The sequence below is a fragment of the Odontesthes bonariensis genome, chromosome 11 (genome assembly GCF_027942865.1).
Source record: "Odontesthes bonariensis isolate fOdoBon6 chromosome 11, fOdoBon6.hap1, whole genome shotgun sequence".
Taxonomy (NCBI): domain Eukaryota; kingdom Metazoa; phylum Chordata; class Actinopteri; order Atheriniformes; family Atherinopsidae; genus Odontesthes; species Odontesthes bonariensis.
Genome location: NC_134516.1, coordinates 35,306,629 through 35,329,521, shown reverse-complemented (window position 1 = coordinate 35,329,521; position 22,893 = coordinate 35,306,629). Strand labels below are relative to the sequence as shown.

Below are 22,893 nucleotides of genomic sequence, written 5' to 3'. Positions count from 1 at the left end.
GTCTCCCCGCGTAGGTTGAAATCCTGCCGAAAACGATAACATTATTGAATCAGGGTTGCGAAAAGTTAACCTGGAAAGAAGCACAAGTTCCTTGGACCATTTGATGAAAGAAAACAGAGGGCAGATGTGTCCTTGATCACATGAACTCTTGCACAGATTGATCTCTGAAGACACAGCTTCTTCCTCTGACCCATTATGAAAGATTGACCATTTCTAACAAACAAACAAAAAAGCTTTTTCTTGATCGCCATATCTTAGGTCTGTCTCAGGAGTTGAATTCCTTCATGAAAATGATGAGTTGTAACCGTTGCATGTCAAAGGTGAACACTAGTGCATGTCGTTGTCGTGGCCTTGAGGTTAAGGCGATGGATTAGAAATCCATTGGTGTCTCCCCGCGTAGGTTCGAATCATGCTGACAACGATAACATTATTGACTCAGGGTTGCTTAAAGTTAACCTGGAAAGAAGCACAAGTTCCTTGGACCATTTGATTAAACAAAAAAAAGGCCAGCTCACATGTTGATCACTCAAACTCTTGCACAGATTGATCTCTGAAGACACAGCTTCTTCCTCTGACCCATTTTGAAAGATTGACCATTTCTAACAAACAAACAAAAAACCTTTTTCTTGATCGCCATAACTTAGGTCTGTCTCAGGAGTTGAAGTTCTTCATGAAAATGATGATTTGTAACCGTTGAATGTCAAAGATGAACATACATGTATGTCGTTGTCGTCGCCGAGAGGTTAAGGGGATGGATTAGAAATCCATTGGGGGCTCCCCGCGTAGGTTGAAATCCTGCCGACAATGATAACATTATTGACTCAGGGTTGCGAAAAGTTAACCTGGAAAGAAGCACAAGTTCCTTGGACCATTTGATTAAACAAAACAAAGGCCAGATCACATGTTGATCACATGAACTCTTGCACAGATTGATCTCTGAAGACACAGCTCCTTCCTCTGACCCATTTTGAAAGATTGACCATTTCTAACAAACAAACAAAAAAGCTTTTTCTTGATCGCCATAACTTAGGTCTGTCTCAGGAGTTGAAGTCCTTCATGAAAATGATGAGTTGTAACCGTTGAATGTCAAAGGTGAAAACAAGTGTACGTCGTTGTCGTGGCCGAGAGGTTAAGGCGATGGATTTGAAATCCATTGGGGTCTCCCCGCGCAGGTTCAAGTCCTGCCGACAACGATAACATCATTGACTCAAGGTTGTGAAAAGTTAACCTGGAAAGAACCACAAGTTCCTTAGACCATTTGATGAAACAAAACAGAGGGCAGACGTGTCGTTGATCACATGAACTCTTGCACAGATTGATCTCTGAAGACACAGCTCCTTCCTCTCACCCATTTTGAAAGATTGACCATTTCTAACAAACAAACAAAAAAGCTTTTTCTTGATCGCCATAACTTAGGTCTGTCTCAGGAGTTGAATTCCTTCATGAAAAGGATGATTTGTAACCGTTGCATGTCAAAGGTGAAAACTAGTGTATGTCGTTGTTGTGGCCGAGAGGTTAAGGCGATGGATTAGAAATCCATTAGGGTCTCCCCGCGTAGGTTCAAATCCTGCCGACAACGATAATTTACTGACTCAGGGTTGCGAAAAGTTAACCTGGAAAGAAGCACAAGTTCCTTGGACCATTTGATTAAACAAAACAAAGGCCAGATCACATGTTGATCACATGAACTTCTGCACAGATTGATTTCTGAAGACACAGCTTCTTCCTCTGACCCATTTTGAAAGATTGACCATTTCTAACAAACAAACAAAAAACCTTTTTCTTGATCGCCATAACTTAGGTCTGTCTCAGGAGTTGAATTCCTTCATGAAAATGATGATTTGTAACCGTTGAATGTCAAAGATGAACATACATGTATGTCGTTGTCGTGGCCGAGAGGTTAAGGCGATGGATTAGAAATCCATTGGGGTCTCCCCAAGAAGGTTGAAATCCTGCCGACAATGATAACATTATTGACCCAGGGTTGCGAAAATTTAACCTGGAATGAAGCATGAGTTCCTTGGACCATTTGATGAAACAAAACAAAGGCCAGATCACATGTTGATCACATGAACTCTTGCACAGATTGATCTCTGAAGACACAGCTCCTTCCTCTGACCCATTTTGAAAGATTGACCATTTCTAACAAACAAACAAAAAAGCTTTTTCTTGATCGCCATAACTTAGGTCTGTCTCAGGAGTTGAATTCCTTCATGATAATGATGAGTTGTAACCGTTGAATGTCAAAGATGAACATACATGTATGTCGTTGTCGTGGCCGAGAGGTTAAGGCGATGGATTAGAAATCCATTGGGGTCTCCCCAAGAAGGTTGAAATCCTGCCGACAATGATAACATTATTGACCCAGGGTTGCGAAAATTTAACCTGGAATGAAGCATGAGTTCCTTGGACCATTTGATGAAACAAAACAGAGGGCAGATGTGTCGTTGATCACATGAATTATTGCACAGATTGATCTCTGAAGACACAGCTCCTTCCTCTCACCCATTTTGAAAGATTGACCATTTCTAACAAACAAACAAAAAAGCTTTTTCTTGATCGCCATAACTTAGGTCTGTCTCAGGAGTTGAATTCCTTCATGATAATGATGAGTTGTAACCGTTGAATGTCAAAGATGAACATACATGTATGTCGTTGTCGTGGCCGAGAGGTTAAGGCGATGGATTAGAAATCCATTGGGGTCTCCCCAAGAAGGTTGAAATCCTGCCGACAATGATAACATTATTGACCCAGGGTTGCGAAAATTTAACCTGGAATGAAGCATGAGTTCCTTGGACCATTTGATGAAACAAAACAGAGGGCAGATGTGTCGTTGATCACATGAATTATTGCACAGATTGATCTCTGAAGACACAGCTCCTTCCTCTCACCCATTTTGAAAGATTGACCATTTCTAACAAACAAACAAAAAAGCTTTTTCTTGATCGCCATAACTTAGGTCTGTCTCAGGAGTTGAATTCCTTCATGAAAATGATGAGTTGTAACCGTTGAATGTCAAAGGTGAACACAAGTGTATGTCGTTGTCGTGGCTGAGAGGTTAAGGCGATGGATTTGAAATCCATTGGGGTCTCTCCGTGTAGGTTCAAATCCTGCCGACAACGATAACATCATTGACTCAGGGTTGCGAAAAGTTAACCTGGAAAGAAGCACAAGTTCCTTAGACAATTTTATGAAACAAAACAGAGGGCAGATGTGTCGTTGATCACATGAATTATTGCACAGATTGATCTCTGAAGACACAGCTCCTTCCTCTCACCCATTTTGAAAGATTGACCATTTCTAACAAACAAACAAAAAAGCTTTTTCTTGATCGCCATAACTTAGGTCTGTCTCAGGAGTTGAATTCCTTCATGAAAAGGATGATTTGTAACCGTTGCATGTCAAAGATGAACATACATGTATGTCGTTGTCGTCGCCGAGAGGTTAAGGGGATGGATTAGAAATCCATTGGGGTCTCCCCGCGTAGGTTGAAATCCTGCCGACAACGATAACATTATTGACTCAGGGTTGCGAAAAGTTAACCTGGAAAGAACCACAAGTTCCTTGGACCATTTGATTAAACAAAAACAAAGGCCAGATCACATGTTGATCACATGAACTTCTGCACAGATTGATTTCTGAAGACACAGCTTCTTCCTCTGACCCATTTTGAAAGATTGACCATTTCTAACAAACAAACAAAAAAGCTTTTTCTTGATCGCCATATCTTAGGTCTGTCTCAGGAGTTGAATTCCTTCATGAAAATGATGATTTGTAACCGTTGAATGCCAAAGGTGAACACAAGTGTATGTCGTTGTCGTGGCCGAGAGGTTAAGGCGATGGATTAGAAATCCATTGGGGTCTCCCCGCGTAGGTTGAAATCCTGCCGAAAACGATAACATTATTGAATCAGGGTTGCGAAAAGTTAACCTGGAAAGAAGCACAAGTTCCTTGGACCATTTGATGAAAGAAAACAGAGGGCAGATGTGTCCTTGATCACATGAACTCTTGCACAGATTGATCTCTGAAGACACAGCTTCTTCCTCTGACCCATTATGAAAGATTGACCATTTCTAACAAACAAACAAAAAAGCTTTTTCTTGATCGCCATATCTTAGGTCTGTCTCAGGAGTTGAATTCCTTCATGAAAATGATGAGTTGTAACCGTTGCATGTCAAAGGTGAACACTAGTGCATGTCGTTGTCGTGGCCTTGAGGTTAAGGCGATGGATTAGAAATCCATTGGTGTCTCCCCGCGTAGGTTCGAATCATGCTGACAACGATAACATTATTGACTCAGGGTTGCTTAAAGTTAACCTGGAAAGAAGCACAAGTTCCTTGGACCATTTGATTAAACAAAAAAAAGGCCAGCTCACATGTTGATCACTCAAACTCTTGCACAGATTGATCTCTGAAGACACAGCTTCTTCCTCTGACCCATTTTGAAAGATTGACCATTTCTAACAAACAAACAAAAAACCTTTTTCTTGATCGCCATAACTTAGGTCTGTCTCAGGAGTTGAAGTTCTTCATGAAAATGATGATTTGTAACCGTTGAATGTCAAAGATGAACATACATGTATGTCGTTGTCGTCGCCGAGAGGTTAAGGGGATGGATTAGAAATCCATTGGGGGCTCCCCGCGTAGGTTGAAATCCTGCCGACAATGATAACATTATTGACTCAGGGTTGCGAAAAGTTAACCTGGAAAGAAGCACAAGTTCCTTGGACCATTTGATTAAACAAAACAAAGGCCAGATCACATGTTGATCACATGAACTCTTGCACAGATTGATCTCTGAAGACACAGCTCCTTCCTCTGACCCATTTTGAAAGATTGACCATTTCTAACAAACAAACAAAAAAGCTTTTTCTTGATCGCCATAACTTAGGTCTGTCTCAGGAGTTGAAGTCCTTCATGAAAATGATGAGTTGTAACCGTTGAATGTCAAAGGTGAAAACAAGTGTACGTCGTTGTCGTGGCCGAGAGGTTAAGGCGATGGATTTGAAATCCATTGGGGTCTCCCCGCGCAGGTTCAAGTCCTGCCGACAACGATAACATCATTGACTCAAGGTTGTGAAAAGTTAACCTGGAAAGAACCACAAGTTCCTTAGACCATTTGATGAAACAAAACAGAGGGCAGACGTGTCGTTGATCACATGAACTCTTGCACAGATTGATCTCTGAAGACACAGCTCCTTCCTCTCACCCATTTTGAAAGATTGACCATTTCTAACAAACAAACAAAAAAGCTTTTTCTTGATCGCCATAACTTAGGTCTGTCTCAGGAGTTGAATTCCTTCATGAAAAGGATGATTTGTAACCGTTGCATGTCAAAGGTGAAAACTAGTGTATGTCGTTGTTGTGGCCGAGAGGTTAAGGCGATGGATTAGAAATCCATTAGGGTCTCCCCGCGTAGGTTCAAATCCTGCCGACAACGATAATTTACTGACTCAGGGTTGCGAAAAGTTAACCTGGAAAGAAGCACAAGTTCCTTGGACCATTTGATTAAACAAAACAAAGGCCAGATCACATGTTGATCACATGAACTTCTGCACAGATTGATTTCTGAAGACACAGCTTCTTCCTCTGACCCATTTTGAAAGATTGACCATTTCTAACAAACAAACAAAAAACCTTTTTCTTGATCGCCATAACTTAGGTCTGTCTCAGGAGTTGAATTCCTTCATGAAAATGATGATTTGTAACCGTTGAATGTCAAAGATGAACATACATGTATGTCGTTGTCGTGGCCGAGAGGTTAAGGCGATGGATTAGAAATCCATTGGGGTCTCCCCAAGAAGGTTGAAATCCTGCCGACAATGATAACATTATTGACCCAGGGTTGCGAAAATTTAACCTGGAATGAAGCATGAGTTCCTTGGACCATTTGATGAAACAAAACAAAGGCCAGATCACATGTTGATCACATGAACTCTTGCACAGATTGATCTCTGAAGACACAGCTCCTTCCTCTGACCCATTTTGAAAGATTGACCATTTCTAACAAACAAACAAAAAAGCTTTTTCTTGATCGCCATAACTTAGGTCTGTCTCAGGAGTTGAATTCCTTCATGATAATGATGAGTTGTAACCGTTGAATGTCAAAGGTGAACACAAGTGTATGTCGTTGTCGTGGCTAAGAGGTTAAGGCGATGGATTTGAAATCCATTGGGGTCTCTCCGTGTAGGTTCAAATCCTGCCGACAACGATAACATCATTGACTCAGGGTTGCGAAAAGTTAACCTGGAAAGAAGCACAAGTTCCTTAGACAATTTTATGAAACAAAACAGAGGGCAGATGTGTCGTTGATCACATGAATTATTGCACAGATTGATCTCTGAAGACACAGCTCCTTCCTCTCACCCATTTTGAAAGATTGACCATTTCTAACAAACAAACAAAAAAGCTTTTTCTTGATCGCCATAACTTAGGTCTGTCTCAGGAGTTGAATTCCTTCATGAAAATGATGAGTTGTAACCGTTGAATGTCAAAGGTGAACACAAGTGTATGTCGTTGTCGTGGCTGAGAGGTTAAGGCGATGGATTTGAAATCCATTGGGGTCTCTCCGTGTAGGTTCAAATCCTGCCGACAACGATAACATCATTGACTCAGGGTTGCGAAAAGTTAACCTGGAAAGAAGCACAAGTTCCTTAGACAATTTTATGAAACAAAACAGAGGGCAGATGTGTCGTTGATCACATGAATTATTGCACAGATTGATCTCTGAAGACACAGCTCCTTCCTCTCACCCATTTTGAAAGATTGACCATTTCTAACAAACAAACAAAAAAGCTTTTTCTTGATCGCCATAACTTAGGTCTGTCTCAGGAGTTGAATTCCTTCATGAAAAGGATGATTTGTAACCGTTGCATGTCAAAGATGAACATACATGTATGTCGTTGTCGTCGCCGAGAGGTTAAGGGGATGGATTAGAAATCCATTGGGGTCTCCCCGCGTAGGTTGAAATCCTGCCGACAACGATAACATTATTGACTCAGGGTTGCGAAAAGTTAACCTGGAAAGAACCACAAGTTCCTTGGACCATTTGATTAAACAAAAACAAAGGCCAGATCACATGTTGATCACATGAACTTCTGCACAGATTGATTTCTGAAGACACAGCTTCTTCCTCTGACCCATTTTGAAAGATTGACCATTTCTAACAAACAAACAAAAAAGCTTTTTCTTGATCGCCATAACTTAGGTCTGTCTCAGGAGTTGAATTCCTTCATGAAAATGATGATTTGTAACCGTTGAATGCCAAAGGTGAACACAAGTGTATGTCGTTGTCGTGGCCGAGAGGTTAAGGCGATGGATTAGAAATCCATTGGGGTCTCCCCGCGTAGGTTGAAATCCTGCCGAAAACGATAACATTATTGAATCAGGGTTGCGAAAAGTTAACCTGGAAAGAAGCACAAGTTCCTTGGACCATTTGATGAAAGAAAACAGAGGGCAGATGTGTCCTTGATCACATGAACTCTTGCACAGATTGATCTCTGAAGACACAGCTTCTTCCTCTGACCCATTTTGAAAGATTGACCATTTCTAACAAACAAACAAAAAAGCTTTTTCTTGATCGCCATATCTTAGGTCTGTCTCAGGAGTTGAATTCCTTCATGAAAATGATGAGTTGTAACCGTTGCATGTCAAAGGTGAACACTAGTGCATGTCGTTGTCGTGGCCTTGAGGTTAAGGCGATGGATTAGAAATCCATTGGGGTCTCCCCGCGTAGGTTCGAATCATGCTGACAACGATAACATTATTGACTCAGGGTTGCTTAAAGTTAACCTGGAAAGAAGCACAAGTTCCTTGGACCATTTGATTAAACAAAAAAAAGGCCAGCTCACATGTTGATCACTCAAACTCTTGCACAGATTGATCTCTGAAGACACAGCTTCTTCCTCTGACCCATTTTGAAAGATTGACCATTTCTAACAAACAAACAAAAAAGCTTTTTCTTGATCGCCATAACTTAGGTCTGTCTCAGGAGTTGAAGTTCTTCATGAAAATGATGATTTGTAACCGTTGAATGTCAAAGATGAACATACATGTATGTCGTTGTCGTCGCCGAGAGGTTAAGGGGATGGATTAGAAATCCATTGGGGTCTCCCCGCGTAGGTTGAAATCCTGCCGACAATGATAACATTATTGACTCAGGGTTGCGAAAAGTTAACCTGGAAAGAAGCACAAGTTCCTTGGACCATTTGATTAAACAAAACAAAGGCCAGATCACATGTTGATCACATGAACTCTTGCACAGATTGATCTCTGAAGACACAGCTCCTTCCTCTGACCCATTTTGAAAGATTGACCATTTCTAACAAACAAACAAAAAAGCTTTTTCTTGATCGCCATAACTTAGGTCTGTCTCAGGAGTTGAATTCCTTCATGAAAATGATGAGTTGTAACCGTTGAATGTCAAAGGTGAACACAAGTGTATGTCGTTGTCGTGGCCGAGAGGTTAAGGCGATGGATTTGAAATCCATTGGGGTCTCTCCGTGTAGGTTCAAATCCTGCCGACAACGATAACATCATTGACTCAGGGTTGCGAAAATTTAACCTGGAAAGAAGCACAAGTTCCTTAGACAATTTTATGAAACAAAACAGAGGGCAGATGTGTCGTTGATCACATGAATTATTGCACAGATTGATCTCTGAAGACACAGCTCCTTCCTCTGACCCATTTTGAAAGATTGACCATTTCTAACAAACAAACAAAAAAGCTTTTTCTTGATCGCCATAACTTATTTCTGTCTCAGGAGTTGAATTCCTTCATGAAAAGGATGATTTGTAACCGTTGCATGTCAAAGATGAACATACATGTATGTCGTTGTCGTCGCCGAGAGGTTAAGGGGATGGATTAGAAATCCATTGGGGTCTCCCCGCGTAGGTTGAAATCCTGCCGACAACGATAACATTATTGACTCAGGGTTGCGAAAAGTTAACCTGGAAAGAAGCACAAGTTCCTTGGACCATTTGATTAAACAAAACAAAGGCCAGATCACATGTTGATCACATGAACTCTTGCACAGATTGATCTCTGAAGACACAGCTTCTTCCTCTGACCATTTTGAAAGATTGACCATTTCTAACAAACAAACAAAAAAGCTTTTTCTTGATCGCCATAACTTAGGTCTGTCTCAGGAGTTGAATTCCTTCATGAAAAGGATGATTTGTAACCGTTGCATGTCAAAGGTGAACACTAGTGTATGTCGTTGTCGTGGCCGAGAGGTTAAGGCGATGGATTAGAAATCCATTGGGGTCTCCCCGCGTAGGTTCAAATCCTGCCGACAACGATAACTTTACTGACTCAGGGTTGCGAAAAGTTAACCTGGAAAGAACCACAAGTTCCTTGGACCATTTGATTAAACAAAAACAAAGGCCAGATCACATGTTGATCACATGAACTTCTGCACAGATTGATTTCTGAAGACACAGCTTCTTCCTCTGACCCATTTTGAAAGATTGACCATTTCTAACAAACAAACAAAAAAGCTTTTTCTTGATCGCCATATCTTAGGTCTGTCTCAGGAGTTGAATTCCTTCATGAAAATGATGAGTTGTAACCGTTGCATGTCAAAGGTGAACACTAGTGCATGTCGTTGTCGTGGTCTTGAGGTTAAGGGGATGGATTAGAAATCCATTGGGGTCTCCCCGCGTAGGTTTGAATCCTGCTGACAACGATAATATTATTGACTCAGGGTTGCGAAAAATTAACCTGGAAAGAAGCACAAGTTCCTTAGACCATTTGATTAAACAAAAAAAAGGCCAGCTCACATGTTGATCACATGAACTCTTGCACAGATTGATCTCTGAAGACACAGCTTCTTCCTCTGACCCATTTTGAAAGATTGACCATTTCTAACAAACAAACAAAAAAGCTTTTTCTTGATCGCCATAACTTAGGTCTGTCTCAGGAGTTGAAGTTCTTCATGAAAATGATGAGTTGTAACCGTTGAATGTCAAAGGTGAACACAAGTGTACGTCGTTGTCGTGGCCGAGAGGTTAAGGCGATGGATTAGAAATCCATTGGGGTCTCCCCGCGTAGGTTCGAATCCTGCTGACAACGATAACATTATTGACTCAGGGTTGCTTAAAGTTAACCTGGAAAGAAGTACAAGTTCCTTGGACCATTTGATGAAAGAAAACAGAGGGCAGATGTGTCGTTGATCACATGAACTCTTGCACAGATTGATCTCTGAACACACAGCTCCTTCTTCTGACCCATTTTGAAAGATTGACCATTTCTAACAAACAAACAAAAAAGCTTTTTCTTGATCGCCATAACTTAGGTCTGTCTCAGGAGTTGAATTCCTTCATGAAAATGATGATTTGTAACCGTTGAATGTCAAAGGTGAACACAAGTGTATGTCGTTGTCGTGGCCGAGAGGTTAAGGCGATGGATTAGAAATCCATTGGGGTCTCCCCGCGTAGGTTGAAATCCTGCCGAAAACGATAACATTATTGACTCAGGGTTGCGAAAAGTTAACCTGGAAAGAAGCACAAGTTCCTTGGACCATTTGATGAAAGAAAACAGAGGGCAGATGTGTCGTTGATCACATGAACTCTTGCACAGATTGATCTCTGAAGACACAGATTCTTCCTCTGACCCATTTTGAAAGATTGACCATTTCTAACAAACAAACAAAAAAGCTTTTTCTTGATCGCCATATCTTAGGTCTGTCTCAGGAGTTGAATTCCTTCATGAAAATGATGAGTTGTAACCGTTGAATGTCAAAGGTGAACACCAGTGTATGTCGTTGTCGTGGCCGAGAGGTTAAGGCGATGGATTAGAAATCCATTGGGGTCTCCCCGCGTAGGTTCGAATCCTGCTGACAACGATAACATTATTGACTCAGGGTTGCGAAAAGTTAACCTGGAAAGAAGCACAAGTTCCTTGGACCATTTTATTAAACAAAAAAAAGGCCAGCTCACATGTTGATCACATGAACTCTTGCACAGCTTGATCTCTGAAGACACAGCTTCTTCCTCTGACCCATTTTGAAAGATTGACCATTTCTAACAAACAAACAAAAAAGCTTTTTCTTGATCGCCATAACTTAGGTCTGTCTCAGGAGTTGAATTCCTTCATGAAAATGATGATTTGTAACCGTTGAATGTCAAAGGTGAACACGAGTGTATGTCGTTGTCGTGGCCGAGAGGTTAAGGCGATGGATATGAAATCCATTGGGGTCTCCCCGCGTAGGTTCGAATCCTGCTGACAACGATAACATTATTGACTCAGGGTTGCTTAAAGTTAACCTGGAAAGAAGTACAAGTTCCTTGGACCATTTGATGAAAGAAAACAGAGGGCAGATGTGTCGTTGATCACATGAACTCTTGCACAGATTGATCTCTGAACACACAGCTCCTTCTTCTGACCCATTTTGAAAGATTGACCATTTCTAACAAACAAACAAAAAAGCTTTTTCTTGATCGCCATAACTTAGGTCTGTCTCAGGAGTTGAATTCCTTCATGAAAATGATGATTTGTAACCGTTGAATGTCAAAGGTGAACACAAGTGTATGTCGTTGTCGTGGCCGAGAGGTTAAGGCGATGGATTAGAAATCCATTGGGGTCTCCCCGCGTAGGTTGAAATCCTGCCGAAAACGATAACATTATTGACTCAGGGTTGCGAAAAGTTAACCTGGAAAGAAGCACAAGTTCCTTGGACCATTTGATGAAAGAAAACAGAGGGCAGATGTGTCGTTGATCACATGAACTCTTGCACAGATTGATCTCTGAAGACACAGATTCTTCCTCTGACCCATTTTGAAAGATTGACCATTTCTAACAAACAAACAAAAAAGCTTTTTCTTGATCGCCATATCTTAGGTCTGTCTCAGGAGTTGAATTCCTTCATGAAAATGATGAGTTGTAACCGTTGAATGTCAAAGATGAACACCAGTGTATGTCGTTGTCGTGGCCGAGAGGTTAAGGCGATGGATTAGAAATCCATTGGGGTCTCCCCGCGTAGGTTCGAATCCTGCTGACAACGATAACATTATTGACTCAGGGTTGCGAAAAGTTAACCTGGAAAGAAGCACAAGTTCCTTGGACCATTTTATTAAACAAAAAAAAGGCCAGCTCACATGTTGATCACATGAACTCTTGCACAGCTTGATCTCTGAAGACACAGCTTCTTCCTCTGACCCATTTTGAAAGATTGACCATTTCTAACAAACAAACAAAAAAGCTTTTTCTTGATCGCCATAACTTAGGTCTGTCTCAGGAGTTGAATTCCTTCATGAAAATGATGATTTGTAACCGTTGAATGTCAAAGGTGAACACGAGTGTATGTCGTTGTCGTGGCCGAGAGGTTAAGGCGATGGATTAGAAATCCATTGGGGTCTCCCCGCGTAGGTTCAAATCCTGCCGACAACGATAACTTTACTAACTCAGGGTTGCGAAAAGTTAACCTGGAAAGAACCACAAGTTCCTTGGACCATTTGATTAAACAAAAACAAAGGCCAGATCACATGTTGATCACATGAACTTCTGCACAGATTGATTTCTGAAGACACAGCTTCTTCCTCTGACCCATTTTGAAAGATTGACCATTTCTAACAAACAAACAAAAAAGCTTTTTCTTGATCGCCATAACTTAGGTCTGTCTCAGGAGTTGAATTCCTTCATGAAAATGATGAGTTGTAACCGTTGAATGTCAAAGGTGAACACGAGTGTATGTCGTTGTCGTGGCCGAGAGGTTAAGGCGATGGATTAGAAATCCATTTTTGTCTCCCCGCGTAGGTTCGAATCCTGCTGACAACGATAACATTATTGACTCAGGGTTGCTTAAAGTTAACCTGGAAAGAAGCACAAGTTCCTTGGACCATTTGATTAAACAAAAAAAAGGCCAGCTCACATGTTGATCACATGAACTCTTGCACAGATTGATCTCTGAAGACACAGCTTCTTCCTCTGACCCATTTTGAAAGATTGACCATTTCTAACAAACAAACAAAAAAGCTTTTTCTTGATCGCCATAACTTAGATCTCTCTCAGGAGTTGAAGTTCTTCATGAAAATGATGATTTGTAACCGTTGAATGTCAAAGGTGAAAACGAGTGTATGTCGTGTTCGTGGCCGAGAGGTTAAGGCGATGGATTTGAAATCCATTGGGGTCTCTCCGTGTAGGTTCAAATCCTGCCGACAACGATAACATCATTGACTCAGGGTTGCGAAAAGTTAACCTGGAAAGAAGCACAAGTTCCTTAGACAATTTTATGAAACAAAACAGAGGGCAGATGTGTCGTTGATCACTCAAACTCTTGCACAGATTGATCTCTGAAGACACAGCTTCTTCCTCTGACCCATTTTGAAAGATTGACCATTTCTAACAAACAAACAAAAAAGCTTTTTCTTGATCGCCATAACTTAGGTCTGTCTCAGGAGTTGAAGTTCTTCATGAAAATGATGATTTGTAACCGTTGCATGTCAAAGGTGAACACTAGTGTATGTCGTTGTCGTGGCCGAGAGGTTAAAGCGATGGATATGAAATCCATTGGGGTCTCCCCGCGTAGGTTCTAATCCTGCTGACAACGATAACATTATTGACTCAGGGTTGCTTAAAGTTAACCTGGAAAGAAGTACAAGTTCCTTGGACCATTTGATGAAAGAAAACAGAGGGCAGATGTGTCGTTGATCACATGAACTCTTGCACAGATTGATCTCTGAACACACAGCTCCTTCTTCTGACCCATTTTGAAAGATTGACCATTTCTAACAAACAAACAAAAAAGCTTTTTCTTGATCGCCATAACTTAGGTCTGTCTCAGGAGTTGAATTCCTTCATGAAAATGATGATTTGTAACCGTTGAATGTCAAAGGTGAACACAAGTGTATGTCGTTGTCGTGGCCGAGAGGTTAAGGCGATGGATTAGAAATCCATTGGGGTCTCCCCGCGTAGGTTGAAATCCTGCCGAAAACGATAACATTATTGACTCAGGGTTGCGAAAAGTTAACCTGGAAAGAAGCACAAGTTCCTTGGACCATTTGATGAAAGAAAACAGAGGGCAGATGTGTCGTTGATCACATGAACTCTTGCACAGATTGATCTCTGAAGACACAGATTCTTCCTCTGACCCATTTTGAAAGATTGACCATTTCTAACAAACAAACAAAAAAGCTTTTTCTTGATCGCCATATCTTAGGTCTGTCTCAGGAGTTGAATTCCTTCATGAAAATGATGAGTTGTAACCGTTGAATGTCAAAGGTGAACACCAGTGTATGTCGTTGTCGTGGCCGAGAGGTTAAGGCGATGGATTAGAAATCCATTGGGGTCTCCCCGCGTAGGTTCGAATCCTGCTGACAACGATAACATTATTGACTCAGGGTTGCGAAAAGTTAACCTGGAAAGAAGCACAAGTTCCTTGGACCATTTTATTAAACAAAAAAAAGGCCAGCTCACATGTTGATCACATGAACTCTTGCACAGCTTGATCTTTGAAGACACAGCTTCTTCCTCTGACCCATTTTGAAAGATTGACCATTTCTAACAAACAAACAAAAAAGCTTTTTCTTGATCGCCATAACTTAGGTCTGTCTCAGGAGTTGAATTCCTTCATGAAAATGATGATTTGTAACCGTTGAATGTCAAAGGTGAACACGAGTGTATGTCGTTGTCGTGGCCGAGAGGTTAAGGCGATGGATTAGAAATCCATTGGGGTCTCCCCGCGTAGGTTCAAATCCTGCCGACAACGATAACTTTACTAACTCAGGGTTGCGAAAAGTTAACCTGGAAAGAACCACAAGTTCCTTGGACCATTTGATTAAACAAAAACAAAGGCCAGATCACATGTTGATCACATGAACTTCTGCACAGATTGATTTCTGAAGACACAGCTTCTTCCTCTGACCCATTTTGAAAGATTGACCATTTCTAACAAACAAACAAAAAAGCTTTTTCTTGATCGCCATAACTTAGGTCTGTCTCAGGAGTTGAATTCCTTCATGAAAATGATGAGTTGTAACCGTTGAATGTCAAAGGTGAACACGAGTGTATGTCGTTGTCGTGGCCGAGAGGTTAAGGCGATGGATTAGAAATCCATTTTTGTCTCCCCGCGTAGGTTCGAATCCTGCTGACAACGATAACATTATTGACTCAGGGTTGCTTAAAGTTAACCTGGAAAGAAGCACAAGTTCCTTGGACCATTTGATTAAACAAAAAAAAGGCCAGCTCACATGTTGATCACATGAACTCTTGCACAGATTGATCTCTGAAGACACAGCTTCTTCCTCTGACCCATTTTGAAAGATTGACCATTTCTAACAAACAAACAAAAAAGCTTTTTCTTGATCGCCATAACTTAGATCTGTCTCAGGAGTTGAAGTTCTTCATGAAAATGATGATTTGTAACCGTTGAATGTCAAAGGTGAAAACGAGTGTATGTCGTTGTCGTGGCCGAGAGGTTAAGGCGATGGATTTGAAATCCATTGGTGTTATGCAGCTGTATGCTCAGGGAAAGTTCAAGTTTTCCACTGGGAAGAGATCTGGAACCAGAAGATGGAGGGCTGTCATTCAGCGGATAGACGCTTGTCCACTGACTCCTGTCTTCAACCAGAAAGTCCGGACAACCGACATATTTGGAAAAGAAATCCCCTGCAATTGTGGTTATCATCAGGTGAGTTAAACTTTTTTATTTATTTACAATAGATGGAAAAAAAAGCTATTTTTCACACTGCAATATGTGACTGTTAAAGTTGTGAGTGTTTCACAGATTTTTACCTTTCTGAATATATAAGACACAAAATCTAATTAGAAATTGTTCTAAAATTGATTGTTCTAAAACACTGGAAAGAATTTAATGTTTTATTACAAAAGTTTTTCAAGCTTTAGCAACAAATTCAATGTTGTTTTTCCACAGTCAGGTGAGCAGGCAGGTTCAACAAGGGTTCAATCCGAAAACGTGTCAGGTGCAGGGACAGCGTCAGATTTCCAGGCCAACCAGAGCAGCCAAGGTGTACCCAGGGCCCCAGCAGATCCTGCTGCACAGAGCAGTTTAAATGTAAATCCGACCATGCACAGGAGCTCAAGTGTAGCCGCAGCTGCAGCAGATCCAGCCGCACAGAGCAGTTCAAATGTAGGCAAAGTTCCAGCTGACCCCACAGCACAGAGGAGCTCAAGTTCAGGAAGCTGTCAACCTCAAAGCATCTCAGTCAGTCAAACCCCAGAGCAGATACAGTGTGCATTATGTAGTGCAAACATCAACGTGGAACATTTTAATGAACACTTGTCTGACTTTCATGCAGAACAATGTTGTGAGCAATGTGGGAAAAAGGTCAAGGGTGCAGTTGGGCTGCTTCAACATATTGAAGAAGGTCATGACCCACCACACCAAACATCAGCATCTCAACCACACCAACTACCAGCATTCAAACCACCACAACATGGGAAACCAGCAACACCACCCCAACAACCACCACTTCAGCCACAGCAGTGCCTTCCACCAGTGCAACGCCCGCCGCCAATTCCTCCAGCTGCTTCTTCTCCTGTTGTCCACCTTAGGCCTCCAGAGGTGAATTGGGTGAGTTTTCTTCCCAAGCAGTTTTTGCAGGTCATCAAGCCGGCAGACCAGGAGTGGATTGCACAGTGCCTTTACCACCCCACAGGCCAGTTTAGACAACGGTTCTCCCAAAACTGGTTTCATCCACCCAGTCCACCAAAGGTAGTGACTGCACCTCCAGATCCCCTGGTCTACTTCAGGCAGCGGATGTTTCTGTGGGCACCTATGCGGATGTGGGGTATTTCACTGAAATGTCAACAGTGCAACACCAAGATGCACCACTCTGGGATCTACACAAAGGTCAGAGAAGTCGTTGACCTGAATTCAAGGTACTATTTGATTGGAGGAGATTATCCACGATGCAGTAAATGCATGATTCCTGTCTGTCCGTGGAGCACCGAGGTTTTAAGCCAATTAGATCCAGCCAACAGAAACAAGTTTCCAGCTACTCTCACCACACAGCTGGCCCTGGACAAAAGGTGCGTGACTTTGCTGAAACCGCGGACTGTTGGAAATAGCTCCAGTTATGTGCAGCAAGCTTTAGAAGAGCTGCACAGTGAGGAGTGGGCAAAGCGCACCATTGAGTATATGTCTGACTGTGAGCGTCACAAAAAAAAGAGTGTCTTAGCCAGGAGCCATAAAGTTGCCTACCAGAATCCGCCACGGTTTTGCCCTCTTCCTCTTGCACAGTGGTTTCAGACTGTGCATGCCAATGAAATACTGAGTCACTTGTCTGAGATGAAGGGTGTCATCACCTCAACATACGGCAGGATTTTAAAGCTTGACTCTACCAAAAAGGTACAGTAAAACACCTCTAAAATTTTGTCAATTCTAATTATTATTTGCATTCTGATGTTCTTGCTTTTCATTTTCTTTACACTAAACAGATCACCAAAAAGCTTGCTGGTGGCATTTCTGAGACTACGTGGATGACGAACATCACCAACGAACATGGCCAAGCTCTGAACTGTGTGCTGACCACAGGTGAGGGAGCAGGTTTGGAGGAACTGTGCCAAGGGATTGTCCTGCGCTATCAGAATGCTGGAGAACCAGAGCCAAAGATCCTTTACGTTGACAGAGACTGCTGCAGTGCATCAGGTTTGTGATCTTCAGACTTTGTTGCACTTCATTGTAACATCAGTTTACAGTTCAAAGTTTAAAACATTTTAAACTTTAAATTGAAAACCTGATTCAAAAGAAAGAAATGTGTTTTTAACAAGGTATAATCTGGCAACAGTTATGTTTTATGTCACAACTTTAATACCATAAGCCCTGAGTCATCATGAAAAAGGAATAAAGAAATACTGTAGAATGTATTTGTGTTTTATTTTGCTTATTTTTTGTCTAAGCAGGTGGGCCTCCAGTGCTTGAGTGGTTTCGGCCGTGGAAGACTACAGTGAGACTGGACATCTTTCACTACATGAGACGATTCCCAACCGGTCTCACCACAGAGCATCATCCTCTTGATGGCACATTCTGCTCCAAGTTGTCCTCCTGCATTTTCGAATGGGATCAAGATGATGTCAGCCGCCTTAAAGAAGCCAAGAGCTCAGAGCTGAGGAAAAAGTATCGTGGTCATCCTCCCACAGAAGCACAAGTTTTGGCCAACATTAGCTCCAGTGAGCTTGCTAAACATTGTAGAAGAAGAACCAGAGGAGTAGAAGAAACCCGGAAATTCATTCAGGGATTATTAAAGTCCATGTGGGAACTGACTGACACCACAGGTTTACGCTTGATCAACCCTGAGAGCATGACTCGTGTGTGGCGAGTGCAGCAGAAGCACCTACCATGCATCCAAGACCCACCTGGTGTTGAACTATATACTAAGCTTGGCTCAACACAAAAGGGAGACAAAGAAGTTCAAACCTTCAGATGTGGCAGGGGGTCGTCTTCAGTTGAAAGCTTTCATCGACATCAGTGCTCCTTCATCCCAGGTAAACAGTAAATTGCTATATTTGATGTCATTCATTGCTGTCACACCTTCCAGATTTTTATCTGTACATCTAAAATGGTTAAATCAGCATCATTTCTGAAAAGAAAATGCAAAGAATATTTGTCATTTCATAAATGCAGCTAACCTTTGCCACATTGTTTTTTTTTAAGGATGGAGAAGCAATGCCATGCACACTCAGATGTATATGCTTGAGGGTGGATCCAGATGGAACATGAAAAGAGCCCAAGAAGCTTTAGATGCGAGTCGCAGATCTCACACTAAAGTCTACGATGTTCGTCTGATGTCCAACATTAACACCCTGAGCATCAGAGTGCTGGGTCATGCCCTCTTGCCAGAGCTCATTCCCCCAGGCTGTCCAACTGGTATTGGACCTTTATCTCACAAATTCCACAAAAATACTAATTTTAGTACAGCAAATTTGTAAACTTAAAAATGGTTGTAAGTGTACTTAATGATTGACTTTGTAGGTGAGCGGATTGCTGCGGAGTATCTTCTTGCTCAGTCAGACAGGAGAGACCTGTTAGGTCCCCAGCAGGACAGCGAACTGGAAGTTGTTTTGCCAGAGATGCAAGCCGATGTTCAGGAGGAGGACAGTGCTGATGGTACCATCAGTGACGTCACTGACATCGTCTTGGAGAGCCCCTCCAGGGTGCTGCAGTATGAGCAGTTGGAGATATCGGCCCCTAATATTCCTTTTCTCCAGGAAGGGTCATCTCCCATGTCATCTCAGGTAATGTGATCATTTCATTAGAATGATTTGATTTATTTTTAATTACAAATATTCACTTGCATGTATTGTGAATAATTTGTCTCATTAACAGAACCAATAAGCATCACGTGTTGCGTGCTTATATATGGGCCTTTCCCCTTGTTCTAATTGACCAGATTTTGATGGTTGGCTGTCATCATGACTGTTAGTGAACAGTTTATGATGATCATTTGAATGATGAAAAAAAAAATTTCAATCTTTTATGTTAGAAAGACCTTGACATCAGGGACCAAAATCTGAAATGGATATCATGAATACAGAGAAAAGTTTTTTTTTTGCAGTCCAAGGATATGAGGAATCTTTGCTGTCTTTTCTGTATGTTTTCAGGAAACTAGTCTCGATGCAAGCCCTGCTTCTCCCACTCGCACTGTTGATCCAGTCAGAGATCTGCTTACTGATGACAACTCCTTTGGTGGACCAAGCAGCAGTTCATCCCAGGTGTTATGAGACCCCTATGGGTCCATTGTGTTTGGTTAGAATATGAACCACTTTGTTTCGTAGCTGGTTTATGTTATATGGACAATTAGGGGACGTAGTTAGTCTTGCTTAGAAATCAGGCTTTGGCTCTGCTTGATCTACAGGTTCTTTTCCACTTTTATTATTTGGGTTAGTGTTTGTTGGCTTGCTTGCTATTCTCAGCAGCTACACCTGCATACTTCATTCATGCACACCACGGACAGCACTTGATGTTACGCTTTGATTTACTTTATTTTTATTGAACAAGATATTTCTCTTTTTTTTCTTTGCTACAAATATGGATTATCCAGTCCGATACCAGTGGTGCATTCACAGAAGATGACTCGTTCAGCAGTCCCAGGAAATTGTTTCAGGTAACATTAAAAATCAGTATTTTTATACATTTACTGTGTGCATGTGTATCTGTATATAAATTAATTTTCCTTTAAGGAGACCCGGTGTGACTCCAGAGGTTTTCCTGGATGGGAGGCTGTTGACAACTTGGCAGAGTATCTTTTGAACCTCAATCGGCTCATCAGCTTCTCGGAAACGCAGTGGGTCTGCACCTGGTCAGCAAGCAGCTGAAAGGTAACCTGTCTGATATTTGACACAATGCATAATTTGTTTGCCTACTGACTAGTAAAAGCCAAGTCAAGTTTTGCAATTCCTATTTTTATGTCTTAGCATTTTAGTTTTAAGATTAGGAGATTAATACAGTAATAATAATTAATACTATTGCATTTCATGGCTGCTCCATTCAAATTAGTTTAAAGGAACTTGCATTTTTCTGCACTTTTAATGACCTGTTTTTCACACAGACTGTTCATGACCCATGGCCAGGCTGCCCAGAGACCTGACACCAACAGAATCTCTGAGTGCATTTGCCTCAAGCTGTTAAAAGAATACCAACAAGCGAGAAACTGACCAAAAGACTGCAAGGGAAAAGTTCTGCCCATTCCACAGTCAATCGTGCAAACTTACTGTCATGTCAAACAGCTGCTTGAAGACTCCTAGCACATACAAGACCAGACCAACTTGTTGTTAGTCACCATCAACAACACCACTGTGTGTGCTTGGTAAGATGCCTTTTTTATTTTGACTAGATGTTGCACTTTACACTTCACTTCACTTTGAAAAGTAAAAATGTTTCTATTGTACTATTTTTCAGGTTACATGAGCGACAGAAAAGAACAGACCGGGACACTCTACTCCAAGGTGTGCAGCTTCCTCAGAAGGTGTCTGTGGCTGAATCTTTCCTGCCAGAAGCAAGACAGCTTCCCTCCATTCCTGTGGAACATGGACATAAACGCATGGAGTTTCAGGAACCTGAAAACAGAGAAGGCGAGGCACTGATCTGTTCACACGTTGGTGGTAGAACTGGCTCTGCACAGCATTATCCTCCTTATTCAAACACTGTTTCATCATCCTCACACCAGTCAGGCCACTTTTTTCAAGCCCCAGCTCCTGACTGCTGTTTGTATGCACAGAGTCAGCAGCCACCATCACCTGCTTGGTCCTACTATGAGCAGAATCAGATGCCACAAACTCTGCCCACTTCTTCGGGTTTCTGCTACAGTCCATCAGCCCCAGTCTTGCCCCCATTTAGACAAGGACAGTTCCCACCCCTGCCATCTCCTCTGGCTCCATGGTATCAGCACCATACACCACCACTTCATGTATCAGCTCCAGCAGCTCCAGCAGCTGCAGCAGCATCACCATCAGATCTGCTTTCAGCACGAATCGCTACAGGAGGTGGAGACAGAATAGGGCAGAACAAGAAGAGCAGGATCGCCTGGCAAGAGGGGAACCTCCCAAAAAACGGCAGTGGAAACCGGACTACCACTATCAATGTTCAGTTTGTGGTCAGGCCAAAAATAAAAGCACTGGCCATACACAGACTAAAGGGAAATGGTATTGTCCAGCCTCTGGACAGACCATTTTGGAATGGAGAGAATCTCTTGCAAAGAAATGATTTTCTTTGTTACAGTTTGTTTGTTTGTTTGTTACTCTGTTGTTTTAATGTAAAACTTTTTTGAAGAATATGATTGACACTGTGTTTTGATTTAACACTGGTTTGTACTAGATGTGATCAGTCTAAAGAAAAACGTTTGATCTGGAATATTCTCCCAGTTGTTTTGTTTTAGTCAGCCTTTACACATGTCCAGAAGAAACTACAGATCAGTGTATGCAGCTGTGTAAGACTAAAAAAATTTCACTGATCATAATTTGTTTGTGTTGTATCATATAAATTCTGTTGGACCTCAATAGTAATAGTATAAACAGAAAACAACCAAAATAGTCATAATTCTGATTCTCTGCTAAATTTAACATAAATTTAAAATGTAAAAAGTATTAAGTAAAGGGTAAATCAGTTTAATTAAAAATTGAAAGATATTGCCACAAAGACACTAATGTGGTTGAAACATGTTTAATTGGTGTAGAAGTGTGATAATTATCTGTTTTTCCTTTCCTCATTTCTCCTTCCTCTTTTTCCCCCTCTGTAAAAGTTCCTTTTTGCCCCATCTTTGGCCGAGAGGTTAAGGCAATGGATTAGAAATCCATTGGGGTCTCCCCTCGCAGGTTCAAGTCCTGCAGACAACGATAACATTATTGACCCAGGGTTGCGAAAAGTCAACCAGGAAAGAAGCACAAGTTCCTTTAACCATTTGATGAAATAAAACAAAGGCCAGATGTGTCGTTGATCACATGAACTTCTGCACAGATTGATCTCTGAAGAGACAGCTCCTTCCTCTGACCCATTTCAAAGACTGACCATTGCTAACAAACAAAAATAAGCTTTTTCTTGATCGCCATAACTTAGGTCTGTCTTAGGAGTTGAAGTCCTAAATTATTCCAATAATTCTACATTCTAAGTCAAAGGGAACATATTGAATAAATGAAAATGAATATATATATGTACCCGAATCACATTAAATCATTAAATGATGAAATTAAACGATACTGATTTCAACAACAATACAAATTTTAACATTGCCATCACACTTGTCCACTGTTCGCAGTGCATAGGAGCGAAAAACCCACCGGCTGCTACTTTCGTAACTCATGTTCTTATTTTGGGAAAACTCACCTACGGCCCCACCCCACTTGGTGACCGACCACTTTACCAAAGGTCGCACTCCGAACAGGTGACTAACACAACTGGCAATGGACATATCAGTGATCAGTTCTGATTGATAATACACATAG

The 22,893-nt window shown here is 41.5% G+C and overlaps 15 non-coding genes across 15 annotated transcripts; all 15 read left to right on the top strand.

Annotated features, from left to right (window-relative positions):
• The first annotated feature begins 1,111 nt into the window (after positions 1-1,111).
• trnas-uga (transfer RNA serine (anticodon UGA)) lies at positions 1,112-1,193 on the top strand. Its single transcript has one exon. It is a non-coding gene; the product is annotated as a tRNA-Ser (tRNA).
• Positions 1,194-3,040: 1,847 nt separating this feature from the next.
• Positions 3,041-3,122, top strand: trnas-uga (transfer RNA serine (anticodon UGA)). The gene has a single exon. It is a non-coding gene; the product is annotated as a tRNA-Ser (tRNA).
• Positions 3,123-4,971: 1,849 nt separating this feature from the next.
• trnas-uga (transfer RNA serine (anticodon UGA)) lies at positions 4,972-5,053 on the top strand. Its single transcript has one exon. It is a non-coding gene; the product is annotated as a tRNA-Ser (tRNA).
• A 1,075-nt stretch (positions 5,054-6,128) lies between these two features.
• trnas-uga (transfer RNA serine (anticodon UGA)) lies at positions 6,129-6,210 on the top strand. Its single transcript has one exon. It is a non-coding gene; the product is annotated as a tRNA-Ser (tRNA).
• Positions 6,211-6,514: 304 nt separating this feature from the next.
• Positions 6,515-6,596, top strand: trnas-uga (transfer RNA serine (anticodon UGA)). The gene has a single exon. It is a non-coding gene; the product is annotated as a tRNA-Ser (tRNA).
• A 1,849-nt stretch (positions 6,597-8,445) lies between these two features.
• On the top strand, positions 8,446-8,527 carry trnas-uga (transfer RNA serine (anticodon UGA)). Its single transcript has one exon. It is a non-coding gene; the product is annotated as a tRNA-Ser (tRNA).
• Positions 8,528-9,216: 689 nt separating this feature from the next.
• On the top strand, positions 9,217-9,298 carry trnas-aga (transfer RNA serine (anticodon AGA)). Its single transcript has one exon. It is a non-coding gene; the product is annotated as a tRNA-Ser (tRNA).
• A 691-nt stretch (positions 9,299-9,989) lies between these two features.
• Positions 9,990-10,071, top strand: trnas-aga (transfer RNA serine (anticodon AGA)). The gene has a single exon. It is a non-coding gene; the product is annotated as a tRNA-Ser (tRNA).
• A 690-nt stretch (positions 10,072-10,761) lies between these two features.
• On the top strand, positions 10,762-10,843 carry trnas-aga (transfer RNA serine (anticodon AGA)). Its single transcript has one exon. It is a non-coding gene; the product is annotated as a tRNA-Ser (tRNA).
• Positions 10,844-11,147: 304 nt separating this feature from the next.
• On the top strand, positions 11,148-11,229 carry trnas-uga (transfer RNA serine (anticodon UGA)). Its single transcript has one exon. It is a non-coding gene; the product is annotated as a tRNA-Ser (tRNA).
• Positions 11,230-11,919: 690 nt separating this feature from the next.
• On the top strand, positions 11,920-12,001 carry trnas-aga (transfer RNA serine (anticodon AGA)). The gene has a single exon. It is a non-coding gene; the product is annotated as a tRNA-Ser (tRNA).
• Positions 12,002-12,305: 304 nt separating this feature from the next.
• trnas-aga (transfer RNA serine (anticodon AGA)) lies at positions 12,306-12,387 on the top strand. The gene has a single exon. It is a non-coding gene; the product is annotated as a tRNA-Ser (tRNA).
• Positions 12,388-13,078: 691 nt separating this feature from the next.
• On the top strand, positions 13,079-13,160 carry trnas-uga (transfer RNA serine (anticodon UGA)). The gene has a single exon. It is a non-coding gene; the product is annotated as a tRNA-Ser (tRNA).
• Positions 13,161-14,236: 1,076 nt separating this feature from the next.
• On the top strand, positions 14,237-14,318 carry trnas-aga (transfer RNA serine (anticodon AGA)). Its single transcript has one exon. It is a non-coding gene; the product is annotated as a tRNA-Ser (tRNA).
• Positions 14,319-14,622: 304 nt separating this feature from the next.
• Positions 14,623-14,704, top strand: trnas-aga (transfer RNA serine (anticodon AGA)). The gene has a single exon. It is a non-coding gene; the product is annotated as a tRNA-Ser (tRNA).
• The last annotated feature ends 8,189 nt before the right edge of the window (positions 14,705-22,893 follow it).